Here is a 12,046-nt window from a genome sequence, read left to right as displayed (position 1 = left end):
CCTATTCTTACATTTCAATATGTAAAGGTAAAATTTCCAAGCTGATTCTAAGCCGCAGAGCCTGAGTTAAAGTGTAAAAGACCAGGCATCCTAAAGTTTCCAAAGTGCAGAGATTGGGTTAAAAAGTAAAAGACTAGGTATTGTTAGAGTCCCTCTGCTACCCCCCAAACCTGTAATCCCTGTAGCTGTTAGGACAACACTGGAACTGCCCAGTAAATATTTCCACTGACTTTCTGGTTGTTTAATAGCTAAGGGTTCCGAGTTGCTTGGCACGTAGGCATTGCAGGACCTAAACCAATCAGTTTGAATGTGTACCCCACCTAGGAGCAGCAATCACTCCTGCCTGATTGTTCCCGCCAAAGTATGCACTAATCCTGACTCAGGGTTGTTGTTCAATTTTCCCGCGCCTCATGATGATTTGTTCTGATGTATGCAAAGCCCCCCACCCTCTCCAAAAAGTGTACTTAAGCTCCGCTTGAACTCTGCTCTGGGCTCTGGGCTGCTCTCCCTTCTTGAGTGAGCACAGAGTCCCAGCGCGCTGGAATGGATCCCCAATAAATCCCCTTTTGCCAATTGCATGGAGTCAGTCTCTTGGGTGGTCTCTCCCTCCGACGTTTCGCCAGACCTTTAAAAATACAGTCAGTCTGGAGGAGTCTAGGAATCTGTATTTTAAATGATCATTTGCTGGAGAACCTTCTTTGATAAACATTACCTTAGAGCAGATTTGGCATAAATCAGTTGGTACATTGGATGGGTTTTGAAAGAGTTGATTTTCATTAACCATCTTTCAACTGGTTAACTGGTTATCCATATGCAAAAACCCTATTACCACAAACCCTTTAAAAATGTCTTCAGAGCAGGAAATCAATCCCACTGGCAATGCAGAATCAAAGGACAGGGAAGAGAACCCCACTCCAAATGCTCTTAGGATCAGCTCTGAGGTGAAGGTAGAAAGTCATACATCTGAAAACTTGTCAGGAAAGGATTAGAGGATTCAATCCAAGAGCCATTTATGATCAGTTGGTATTTGCCAAGTAAAAATTCCAAGCACACACACCTGCCTTCACTGAGGCACAGTGAAAAGATGAGCTTTAGAAGGCTGAGTGTTGTGTGGCGAGAGTAGTACTTGTTAAGCACTTATATAGTAATAAATGCTCAATGCTTTTGTTTTTGACCTTAAGTTTAAAAAAATAATAAAGTCCTGACACTTTTAAGATGTTAGAAAAACTGTTTTCTTTGGTTACCAAATAAGATAACTGAGGAAATATGTGCAAACACTTAACATGTATAAAAATGAGAAGGCAGTGTTCCTAGGAATAATGAAGAGTCCATGATAATTCATTACCAATATTGTGCTAGTAACCAGCTCTGTGCATATCACCTCCTAAAGCCAAGTTCATCAGTTTCATGTTGGTAGCTTGAAATGAGGCATGTCAGCATATTTACATAATGGAAATTGGCAAACAGAAATCAGGTCTTCCTCTGTGCCTCCAATCCACACCCTGACCCTGGGCAAAGTTGGGTTTTGTTAAGCATTTACCAGTTCACTACTAATTTTATCCAATTGTCAGAAGCAAGTGCTGTGGCAAGTAAATGCTGTAATTTTCTCAAGAAATCTTGCCGTTTTTTTTTTTCTTTTATAGATTTTACTTTTACTGATATCTTTAAGTTTGAATTGCATTTTAATGTTTTGAGGCACATCTTTCCTTATATAAAATTCATCTCTCTCTTTTTTTTATGCGGAGAACTTCTCATGAAGGTAAATATCAGCAATATTGATTCTACCTCTGTTTAATGGAAACTGAATCCTGGTAGTTTTGGAGGTTAAAGTGACTGGGATCTGTATACTAATATGGCATAAATGAGGCTAAAATAAAATGAAGATATTGGGTGGAGATAGATTTACAAATTGGGAAACACAGGCTCAGTTGGGCCAAACTAGCATTCAGCTGAAAGTGGGCTTGGGCTCTAAATAAGTCCAGAGGTCGGAGACTAATGATAACATAGGTGGTTGTGAAGCTTACAAGCCTGGGGAATGTGCTGGTCAAAAGGAAGAACCGGTCATTCCAGTATTTCTCAAATTTTGAAAGGCATTGTTACATTATGGAAAATTGTTCCCTCTGGCAGATTCGGTTCCCTGAGCAATGTCTGTTTGTCAATCTTCCACATGTCAGTACATCTCTAAGGCTTAGGAAAGGATTGTTCCTCCCCTTGCCTCCATTCTGTAGCCACTTTGGCTTTTATTCAGAGTCACAGCTGCCCCTTATATTTCTTATGTCACTTAAGGCAGACTCTGCCATCAAGGAGCCATGTCCCAGGAGGAAGTGAGTGTGTCTCCAAGGGTGACATTCCTTTGTAGAAGCTGCTGCTAAACAAAAAACACAGCTATGTTTTCTTCCCTCTCTCCCCACGAGGGTGATTTCAGTCATTTCTAGTGTGTCTTCCTTCTGCCTTCTCTTGTCTATTTTAATTCTCTGTTTGCCTTTTGACAGAAAAGAGATTTATGTTTCAAAGACTCAAAATTGAAAAGGAGGGGCTGGGGATGTGGCTCAAGCGGTAGCGCGCTCGCCTGGCATGCGTGCGGCCCGGGTTCGATCCTCAGCACCACATACCAACAAAAGATGTTGTGTCCACCGAGAACTAAAAAATAAATATTAAAAAAAAAATTGAAAAGGAATATTAATAGGACAATGCCGTAAAGGAGAGGTTTTGATTAGAAACAAGGTCAAAAATATAAATTTGTTTTTAATATAGGTATCTTCAGTTGCTTTAGATTAATTAGTGTTAAAAGGAATAAAATCCAAATAAAATTCTCAGATTTTTACCCACACAACAACAACAAAAAAGAGTAAATCCTTTGCTTTTCATTTATTTCCTCAGTCTCTGCACACCATCTAGTGGAAATGAGGGGTAATGACTAAGATATTAAAAGTAAGCAGAAAGGCCTGCATCACCAGCAAACTAGTATTCATTTTTAGAATAATTAGATTTAAACTGACTGAAGCTGTAAAACTAAAGAAAAACCTGATTAGACCCTGTGGCTTCAATTACCTTTACTTAATTGCTTTCATCACCAATTTCAAAAGTCACACAGCTAAAGCAGGAAATTCCCATTAGCTTTGCTATAGGTAACACCTGTGAAGACCCCTCTAATACAGGAGTGAAGATGCTAATTAATAGTGGCCCAAGTTGTTTTTCAGAAACTTGAAGGCTGATTTTGTTTGTTTCAGACAGGTTGAAACAAACCCTTCTCCTGGGCCTATGTAGGTATGTGTTAGGTGACATTTTGGCATCAAGAGCCAAAAACTTCACCCTCAGATCATGTTAATATCATCATTTCTGGATATGTGTCCTAGGAAGAGCCAACAAGTTTCATTACCCAAGTGTGGGCCACCAATTACTTTACATTTCCTTATTTTCCATTACCTTTCCCTGTATCTCAGAATATCCTGCTTCTGTATTCCACAAAAGTAGCAGGATATAAAGTCAATACTCATAAATCAATAGCTTTCATGTACTCCCACAGCAATTCAGCTGAGAAATCAGGAAAACCATTCCCTTTACAATATCTTTTTAAAAAAAACCCTAGGAATGAATTTAACCAAGGAAGTAAAAGAACTTTTACAATGAAAACTATAGAACACTTAAGAAAGAAATTTTAAAAAGACTTCAGAGGTTGGAAAGACCTCCCATGTTCTTGGATAGACTGAATTAATATTGTCAAAACGGCCATCCTGCCAAAAACAGCATACAAACTTAATGTAATGTCCATAAAATACCAATGACATTCTTCACAGAACTAAAAAAAATAAAAATTAAAAATAAGACAAAAAACCCAAAACAATTCTGAGTAAGAAAAGCAAAGCTGGAAGCATCACAAAACCTGATCTCATATTATACTTTGGCACTATTGTAACAAAAACAGCATGGTATTGGCATCAATGAAGACATGAAGACCAATGGAATAGAATAGAATGCACAGAAACAAACCCACATATGTAGAGCCATCTGATATTGACAAAAGTGCCAAATACATGTTGAAGAAAAGACAAGCTTTTTAACAAATAGTGCTGGGAAAATTGGTTAACTATATGTAGAACATACAAATTAGATCCCTATCTTTCACCCTTCACAAAAGTCAAATTAAAATGGTACAAAGACTTAGGAAACAGACCACAAAACTTGCAACTGCTAGAAGAAAACACAGTCAACACTCCATATTGGTATAGGTACTGACTTCCTCAACAGGACACCTAAAGCTCAAGAAATAAAACAAGAATCAGTAAGTGGCATGTAATCAAATTAAAAAGCTCTGCACAGCAAAGAAAATAATTAAGAAAGTGAAGGCTGCTTCTTTTGATTGAGCATAATTCCTATGAGCCACCATCAGGCAAAATTCCTGGTAGCTAGGGGAATAGCTGCTTTGATTGTGAAGATCTGAGCAGCACATCATAGCACTGACTATGTTCTCAATTCTCAGATTGTGTGACCCTGTCTTAAAATAAAAAAAAAATATATAGAAAAGTTTGGGTATGTAGATCAGTGGCAAAATACCTCTGTGTTTAATCCCCAGTATTAAAAAAGATTCTGTGTTTAAAAAATATAATCCAGCTTTCCCAGGAATCTCCATACTGCTTTCCAAATTGGCCGCACCAATTTGCAGTCCCACCAGCAATGTACAAAAGTACCCTTTTCCCCACATCCTCGCCAGCACTTGTTGTTGTTTGACTTCCTAATGGCTGCCAATCTTACTGGAGTGAGATGGTATCTTAGGGTGGTTTTGATTTGCATTTTTCTGTCTGCTAGAGATGGTGAGCATTTTTTCATGTACTTGTTGATTGATTGTATGTCCTCCTCTGAGAAGTTCTGTTCAGGTCATTGGCCCATTTGTTGATTGGGTTATTTGTTATCTTATTGTTTAATTTTTTGAGTTCTTTGTATACTCTGGATATTAGGGATCTATCTGAAGTGTGAGGAGTAACCACCATTTGACCCAGCTATTGCCCTTCTCCGACTATTTCCTGAAGACCTTAAAAGAGCATACTACAGAGATACTGCCACATCGATGTTCATAGCAGCACAATTCACAATAGCTAGACTGTGGAACCAACCCAGATGCCCTTCAATAGATGAATGGATAAAAAAAATGTGGCATTTATACACAATGGAGTACTATGCAGCACTAAAAAATGACAAAATCATGGAATTTGCAGGGAAATGGATGGCATCAGAGCAGATTATGCTAAGTGAAGCTAGCAAATCCCTAAAAAACAAATGCCAAATGTCTTCTTTGATATAATGAGAGCAACTAAGAACAGAGCAGGGAGGAAGAGCAGGAGGAAAAGATTAAGATTAAACAGAGACATGAGGTGGGAGGGAAAGGGAGAGAAAAGGGAAATTGCATGGAAATGGAAGGAGACCCTCATCGTTATACAAAATTACATATAAGAGGTTGTGAGGGGAATGGGAAAAAAAAAACAAGGAGAGAAATGAATTACAGTAGATGGGGTAGAGAGAGAAGATGGGAGGGGAGGTGATGGGGATAGGAAAGGTAGCAGAATACAACAGTTACTAATATGGCATTATGTAAAAATGTGGATGTGTAACCGATGTGATTCTGCGATCTGTATTTGGGGTAAAAATGGGAGTTCATAACCCACTTGAATCTAATGTATGAAATTGATATGTCAAGAGCTTTGTAATGTTTTGAACAATCAATAAAAAAATATAATCCAGCTAGAAATTATTGATGAAAGTCATAATTAAAATTTAAAAAATGATCAGATAGGTGTAGGTCATTGAAAAAATTATAATTCCCCAGAACAGAATGAAATATTATAGGCCACCTTCTCTTCTGACTAGAGAATTAAAAAGCATCCTTTCTCAAAAAGTTTTGATATTTCAAACACTTCTGGACTACCTAATATAGAGAGAAATTGATAGGCAGATAGTCAAATCTGCTTTTTAAAAGGTAATTAGTAGAGAAATGCATCCTATTCTAAAAGTTGTTTTAAAATTGATGTTATCTCTGGTCATTGTTTTTTCCTTCCATAATGAAATAAGAGAATGGGTAAGACATCTCTTATGATAATTTTTCTCTAACACTTTATTGTAAATGAATATATTTGGGGTGGGCAGATGTGAAAAATACTTCATATTCCTCATTATCTCACTTCTGTATTAGAGAACTCAATTGCACATATTTATTAAAATTCAACTTGAGGGCTGGGGTTGTGGTAGAGGGCTTGCCTAGCATGTGTGAGGCGCTGGGTTTGATTCTCAGCACCACATAAAAAAGAAAGAAAGAAAGAAAGAAAGAAAGAAAGAAAGAAAGAAAGAAAGAAAGAGAGAGAGAGAGAGGGAGGGAGGGAGAGAGGGAGGGAGGGAGGGAGGGAGGGAGGAAGGAAGGAAGGAAGAAAGACAAGAGAGAGAAAGAAAGGAAGAAAGGAAGGAAGGAAGGAAGGAAGGAAGGAAGGAAGGAAGGAAGGAAGGAAGACAAGAGAGAGAAAGAAAGGAAGGAAGGAAGGAAGGAAGGAAGGAAGGAAGGAAGGAAGGAAGGAAGGAAGGAAGGAATTGTGTCCATCTACAACTAAAAATATTTTTTAAAAGATAAACTTGAGGTGATTTTATCAAAAATTATTGCCATAACTAGAACTGCCATCCCTCATATCTCCTCTATAAAGTATATGCAGTAAAAAATAATCACACAGAAGAGTAACCAAAGAGTTTATATTCTATCACCTCTGTGGATACATGAAAAGATGATCACAATTTAGTAATTCAAATATTCCATCAATATAGACTTAAAAATAAGTTAAATATTAATAAATTGGCCTATTAATCTCTTAAGTTATACAACTTATAAAGTATGAATTTGGAGGGAATAGATAGGAAGTACCTATCACTCATAATGTTACAGTGATTATTAGAAAGTAGAAAGAAAAATCTAATTTAAAAATACTAAAAAAAAACTTAAATGAGGGCTGGGGATGTGGCTCAAGCGGTAGCGCGCTCGCCTGGCATGCATGCAGCCCGGGTTCGATCCTCAGCACCACATACCAACAAAGATGTTGTGTCCGCCGAGAACTAAAAAATAAATATTAAAAAAAAATTTCTCCCTCTCTCTCTCTCTCTCTCTCTCTCTCTCTCTCTCTCTCTCTCTCTCTCTCTCTCTCTCCTCTCTCACTCTTTCTAAAAAAAAAAAACTTAAATGATAAAAAAAGTGAAATCTCATCATTTATTCAATGTATACTGATCACACAGATGTTAGGAGCATGGCTCTAACCTACTGGCTTTAAAGAAAAGAACAATAAGATGGATATCTTTCTCTCCTGCTTGCAATTTAACAGGGGAGATATTCAAGTAATTGAGTGTCTTATCCCATTACCTATTGCTATAACTGAATACAAGAGAACAGGCAATTTCTAAAGAGTAGAGGTTTATTTCATTCATGGATCTGGAGTCTGAGAAATTCAAGAGAATGGTATTAGCATCTGGTAGTGGGCTTCCTGCAACATCATAACCTGGTGGAAGGTATCTCACGACAAGACACAGCAAGTGTGTTGGCTCAGGCCTACTTCCTCTTCTTATAAAGCAATTAGTGCCATCATGGGGCCCTACCTCATGACCTTATCTGACCACAATTACCTTTCAAAGAACCCACCTCCAATTATTATTAACATATAAATTTGGTGATTAGGTTTCCAAAATGTGAATTTGTGGTGATATGTTTGAACCATAGCAAAAAGTACAACATAGAAATAAAATTATGATTGAAGTCATAATTGAAGAGTATTGAGCAAAGAGAGTCTCTAAGTGGGAAATGTAATCTCATTTTAAATAGCAGGGAAGGTCTCCCTGAGAAAGTAGTCTTTAAGACAGTATCCTAACCAAAATGCAATGGATTCTCTTCTTGGTGAATGTGAAGCTACTAAGCATGACCAGAAGCTACTAAGCATGACCAACATTGAGTACGGAGAGCCCTGGAGTGGTCTGAAAGGCAATACTGCCTCAAAGGATGGAAGCATGGGGATTTTGTATGGGGAGCCTACACATATTCATATAGGCAGGCATTTAAGGGGCAGCAAATCCCAAGCATGCTCAATTTAGGATATGCATTCCTAAATATAAAAACCAACGACCTGAAGGCAGTGGAGAGTGACCAAAACCAAGCAGAACCTGAAGGAAAGTGAATCCATGAAAGGAAGAAACTGCACTGGATGAAATTCACGTACACATGGCCTTTTGCCAGAGGGCACTGACCAGGCCAGTAACATTGGCAGCTAGAACTCAAACAGAAAGCCACAGTTATATTGGCATTAGGAATTAGACTATAGCAAGGCTGAAAAGTGAGGGGAAGGGGAAGCGATCTGAAATGGTATAATATTCATTTACAGTAGAAGTACCTAGGAGTAGTCATAAAAAAGTAATATACAAAGGAAAATCAAGATACTGATTGTTAAATTATTCCTCATGTTACTTTATGTAAAATAACAACAACAAAGAAATGTGAAAGTAGGTGAACATAAAATGTAATAAAACATTTAAAAACTTGTAGAAAAGGTAGGATATGATAAAAATATACAACTTCTTGCATCCCAAATACTCTACTATAGTGAGGTATGATAATATGCTGGAAATATTCAGAGAATTAGAGGTTTTCAAAAATTCCCTTAACTTTATTTAAATTTTGCAAAAAATAAAATGAATTGTTCTTTCAAAAATAAAAGGAATTCTGGATTTTTATAGATTTTTCAATACAAAATAAAAAGAAATAATTGTGGGTTTTTTTTTTGTTGTTGTTGTTGTTTTGTACTTTAGATTTAACCCAGGGTGCTTAACCACTGGACCACATTCCCAGCCTTGTTTATTTTTCATTTTGAGACAGCGTCTTGCTAAGTTGCTTAGGGACTTGCTCAATTGCTGAGACTGTCCTACTTGTGTTAGGGTTTTGCTCAGTTGCTGAGACTTGGCCTCCTACTTGTGATCCTCCTGCCTCAGTCTCCTGAACCACCTGAATTACAAGAGGGCACCATTGTGCCTGGTTTGATCATATTTTTATATGAAAAATAACAGATATAATGTGAACTAGTATTTCTTAACTAACTCTTTGTGTGTATATGGGCTGTGGGGGGGATCTATTTTTTTTCTTAAATTCTGAAATTACCTCAAAAAAGACTAGGTTTTTGTTTTAACACACATGTAGAAATTAAAAATGATGAATTCAAATTCCTAATGACAATTTCAATAACAAAACCATTTTTTTACACTTAAAAGGGTGATCAAAACAATGCAAGTTTGTTAATATGTTGATAATTCATCTCAACTTGATCATTTGAGAGGCAGGTTCTCTATTTGTGTTAAACGAATATTCTGTAGTTTTTACTTCTCTCGGCACAAAGACGCATAGTTTATAACACAGAACTGAATATAGTAACAAAATACTTTATTATAATTGGATTTCCTTCATCTTTTTATTGTAATTAAAGTGATTTTCTTATTAAAAGAGAGGCTTACATGTTTTATATTTTTTAACCAAAAAAAAGGAAGATTATATTATTTTGTTACCATATGATAACTACCTTGAGAGAAAATACATTTTATTGTAAATTTTAGAAACATTTCCAGTGAGGTTAGAAACAAGATAGACATTCCCACTAATGTCACCAATATTCAATTCCATTCTGCAAGGTTTAGTCAGGCAGTAATAATAAGAGGAAAAAAGAGATGTAATATTTGAAAAAGAAGATATGATACTCTAATTTGACAGACAAAATACAAGTCTATATAAAAAATTTGAAAGAATCTAAAGATAAATACTAACATAAATAAAAGCTTCAACAAGTTTGCCATCTATGTTCAATAATATTCCTACACACTAGCAATAATCATATAGAAAACTAAATAGAAATAAATATTATTAACAACTGTAAAACTCTTAACAATAACAAATGAAAAAATGTGTGTTGTATATTGATCTATGATTAAAAGGACAAAAGTTTAAATATTTAGTAGAAGACAGGAATAAATGGACTGATAAATCATGCTGATAAACAATTAATGAGATAAAGATATGAAATCATGACATTGTGATATAAAGCAGGAGTCAGACAACCATGGGCCCTATCTGGCTTATATAAAATAAATAAATATTTACTTGAAAACAGTTGTGTTTATATACCTTTTACTTATTCTTTGTGGATGTATTTGTGCTGCAATAGACAAATTACAATGTAGACTAACTCTTTGTGTGTATATGGGCTGGGGGGGGTCTATTTTTTTTCTTAAACTCTGCAATTACCTCAAAAAAGACTAGGCTAAGTCTCAGACTTTATTGTTTATCTCTTTACAGAAAACATTTGCTAACTCTTAATCTACAGCAGTTAAAAGTATTTAGTGTCAATAGAAAAAGAGATAAATAGACCAACAGAACAGAATAAAGAGATAAGAAACATGGAGGCTGCTTTGTTTATGACATGAGACATGATATTAGTGGAGAAAGTATGATCTCTCATAAAATGTCTAGAAAAATCAACTATTAGAAAAATAATTTAAAAATTAAAATCATAAAATTACAATATCATTTTATATCAGCACAATAATTCTTAAAGTTTTAAAATATCTGAACATTAAAAGACTTAAAATTTAGATGAAAATACAGAAAAATACTTTAAAGAAATCAAAGTAAGAAAGATTTCTTAACATTTTATGGTTGAAATTTATATATACACTTTTACTATTAAGAATAAAAAAGTCCCTAGTGGATGAAAAGATCTTTTAAAACAATGAAATGTCAAGCTGTACACAGGTAGAAGATAAATTAACAAAACAATGAACCATAATTGATTAATATTTCATATATATATGTATATATATACACATTTATATATGGCACTCATATATATATCTCTAAGGAAAAAAGACTAATAACCTAATAGAAATAAAGAATAGATTTTATGAAATAGGATTCTTCAAAGTAGAAATCCAAAGTTCTCCCAAGTATATGAAAGGATGCTTATTCTCTCTGGTAATTAAAAAAAATACAAATATTGAAGGCAGTTGAGGAGGGAGCGCTTGGAGGGGGTTGGCCTGGTGTGCACTGCGCACCTCGGGGACGCTATTGTGCGTGGATCGCCAGTTTTGGGACGGCTTTTGCCCAGAAGAAAAGATGTTTGGTTTTCACAAGCCAAAGATGTACCGAAGTATGCAAGGTTGCTGTATTTGCAGAGCTAAGTCCTCCAGTTCTTGATTCACTGATAGTAAACGTTATGAAAAGGACTTCCAGAGCTGTTTTGGGTTGCATGAGACTCATTCAGGAGACATCTGTAATGCCTGTGTTCTGCTTGTGAAAAGATGGAAGAAATTACCAGCAGGTTAAAAAAAAAAAACTGGAATCATGTAGTTGACGCAAGGGCAGGAGCTAGTCTAAAGTCTACTTTGAAACCAAAGGAAGTAAAAACTCTATCTGGAAACAGGATAAAAAGCAACCAGATCAGTAAACTGCAGAAGGAATTTGAACGTCACTATTCTGATGCTCACAGTACCACCTCAAGTGCCTCCCCAGCTCAATCTCCTTGTTATAGTAACCACTCAGATGACGGCTCAGATACAGAAATGGCTTCCGGCTCTAATAGAACACCAGTTTTTTCCTTTTTAGATCTTACTTACTGGAAAAGACAGAAAATTTGTTGTGGGATTATCTATAAAGGCCGTTTTGGAGAAGTCCTCATTGACACACATCTATTCAAGCCTTGCTGCAGCAATAAGAAGACAGCTGCAGAGAAGCCAGAGGAGCAGGGGCCCGAACCTCTGCCCATCTCCACTCAGGAGTGGTGTCTGAGGTTTATGTAGAAGGGGAACAAATGATTTAAATTTTGAAAAGACCACAAAGCAACAAACTGACCTTACTATTTTTAACTTGGATACTTGCTATTCTGCCAAAAGACAATTTTCTAGAATAGTTTTGAATGGGTTATTTTTTCCTCCAGTCCCATAAAGTTTGAAGCCAGTGTCTAGCTTACTAAAAGAAAAAAGAAGTGTACATAAT

At 36.0% G+C, this 12,046-nt stretch overlaps 1 pseudogene; it reads left to right on the top strand.

Moving 5' to 3' along the window:
• The first annotated feature begins 11,130 nt into the window (after positions 1-11,130).
• LOC101970374 (SIN3-HDAC complex-associated factor pseudogene) lies at positions 11,131-12,046 on the top strand (annotated as a pseudogene).

This window comes from Ictidomys tridecemlineatus, chromosome 9 (assembly GCF_052094955.1).
Source record: "Ictidomys tridecemlineatus isolate mIctTri1 chromosome 9, mIctTri1.hap1, whole genome shotgun sequence".
In the NCBI taxonomy this organism is placed as follows: Eukaryota; Metazoa; Chordata; class Mammalia; order Rodentia; family Sciuridae; genus Ictidomys; species Ictidomys tridecemlineatus.
The sequence above is the reverse complement of the archived record's forward strand: the minus strand, read 5'-3'. Positions and strand labels throughout refer to the sequence as shown.